The sequence below is a fragment of the Vombatus ursinus genome, unplaced genomic scaffold (genome assembly GCF_900497805.2).
Source record: "Vombatus ursinus unplaced genomic scaffold, bare-nosed wombat genome assembly UNPS02010980.1, whole genome shotgun sequence".
Classification (NCBI taxonomy): Eukaryota; Metazoa; Chordata; class Mammalia; order Diprotodontia; family Vombatidae; genus Vombatus; species Vombatus ursinus.
In genome coordinates, this window is record NW_020950758.1 from 2,009,703 (window position 1) to 2,011,798 (window position 2,096).

The 2,096-nt window shown below is 43.1% G+C and overlaps 1 pseudogene; it reads left to right on the plus strand.

The window, feature by feature from the left end:
- The first annotated feature begins 621 nt into the window (after window positions 1-621).
- Window positions 622-1,782, plus strand: LOC114038367 (annotated as a pseudogene).
- Window positions 1,783-2,096: the final 314 nt, after the last annotated feature.

The following is a 2,096-nucleotide window of genomic DNA, read 5'->3' on the forward strand; positions in this document are numbered from 1 at the left end:
AAACTTTTTTTCTTTGCAAGGAGGGAAAACACATGATGTTTTACTATACATTTTGTATGGAAAAATAATCTAATTTGATCACAGGGCATTTGATACCTCTATGCACCATCAATCATCATACTGATGATGATCCTTAGATCTTCTTAAATAGATGTGGAACACAGCAATCCAAGACTGGGGGTTTCAAAGTGCTTTCCTGGGGAATTCATCTTCAGTGGTTTAAAATTCCATGATGATGAACCTGAATTTTTGAGGATTAAGTTCTGGAAGGTGCTACCAAATGGGAATGATTTCATCATTAGTCTGGAGGATATGTGTGTGTGTGTGTGTGTGTGTGTGTGTGAGAGAGAGAGAGAGAGAGAGAGAGAGAGAGAGAGACAGAGAGGGAGAGAGGGAGAGACAGAGAGGGAGAGACAGAGAGACAGAGACAGAGAGACAGAGACAGAGACAGATTTCATTTCACTACAGGAGTGTTCCAGCTAAATATAGAGCAGGTTGGAGACTTTCACAATGGTGAAATATAACACAGGAGTTTAAAAAAAAAACAAACAACTATAATTTTCTGTCTTCTCCCAAGCTTGGTGCCAGAATCTGCTGCTTCAGTCACATCCCTGAAACAAGATGATGAAGGTCAGAGTCAATAGATTTGGCCATGTTGGGGGCTTGGTGACCAGCACTGCTTTCAACTCAAGCAGAGTAGACATTGTGGCCATCAGTGACCCCTTAACTAGCCTCAACTGCATGGTTTATATGTTTCAATATGATTCCCCCCATGGAGAGTTCAAGGGCACTATCAAGGCTGAGAATGGAAAACTGGTGATCACTGGAAAAGCCATTACCATCTTCCAGGAGCAGGATCCCACCAATACTAAATGGGGACATGCTGGAGCTAAGTATGTTGTAGAGTCCATTGGTGTCTTTAGCACCTTGGCAAAGGCTGGGACTCACTTGAAGGATGGAGCCAAGTGGGTTATTATCTCTGCCCCTTCTACTCATGCCCCAATATCCATGACGGGAGTGAACCATGAGAAATAAAACAATTCCCTTAATATTGGCAGTAACATAGGCCAGCTAGGTGGCACAGAGGATAGAGCACCAGCACTGAAGTCAGGAGGACCTGAGTTCAAATCTGGCCTCAGACCAAACGCTTGACACTTACTAGCTGTGTGACCCTGGGCAAGTCACTTAACCCCAATTGCTTAAAAATAAAAATTAAAAAAAAATAAAAAAAAAGATTGTCAGTAACGTCTCCTGCACTGCTTGGTGCCCTTGGCCAAGGTCATTCATGACAACTTTGGCATTGTGGAAGGACTCATGACTACAGTCCATGCCATTATTGCTACCCAGACGACAGTAGATGGCCCCTTTGGCAAGCTTTGGCATGATGGATATAGTGCTACTGAAAACATACCCCTGCTTCCACTGGTTCTGCTAAGGCTATAGGCAAAGTCAGCTGAATGAGAAGCTTACAGGCATGGACTTCCATGTTTCTGCTCTCAGTGTATCTGTTGTGGCTCTGACCTGCCATCTGGAGGAACCTACCAAATATGATGATATCAAGAAAGTGGTGAAACAAGCATCAGAGGGAACTTTGAAGGGTATTTTGGGCTATAGAGAGGACCAGGTTGTGACTTTAATAGTGACAGCTGTTCTTCTACCTTTGATGCTGGTGCCGGTATTGCCCTCAACAACAATTTTGTCAAACTCATTTCCTGGTATGACGACTATGGTTGTAGTAACTGTGTAGTAGACCTCATGGTCTACATGACCTCCAAGGATTAAAATGGAAACCCATGGATCTTCATCCCCAACCCAAAAAAGAAGTACCGCCACTGGGGAGCCCACATTACTAACCTATGTTCCTATATTGGGGATCTCATGCCCCATTCACATTCTTATCTCAAAGCACCCTTATAGTAGGGGGAGAGAAGTATAGATCCTATATGTGTACCATCAATAAAGTCACCATATTCAGGGCAAAAAAGAAAAAGCTACATTTCAGAGACATACACAATCCCGTCACCCCTCAGTTCTTCCCCAAGCTATTGCATCTATATTGGTTATATTCTGCCCTTTCCCATCTCAATTTTACAACA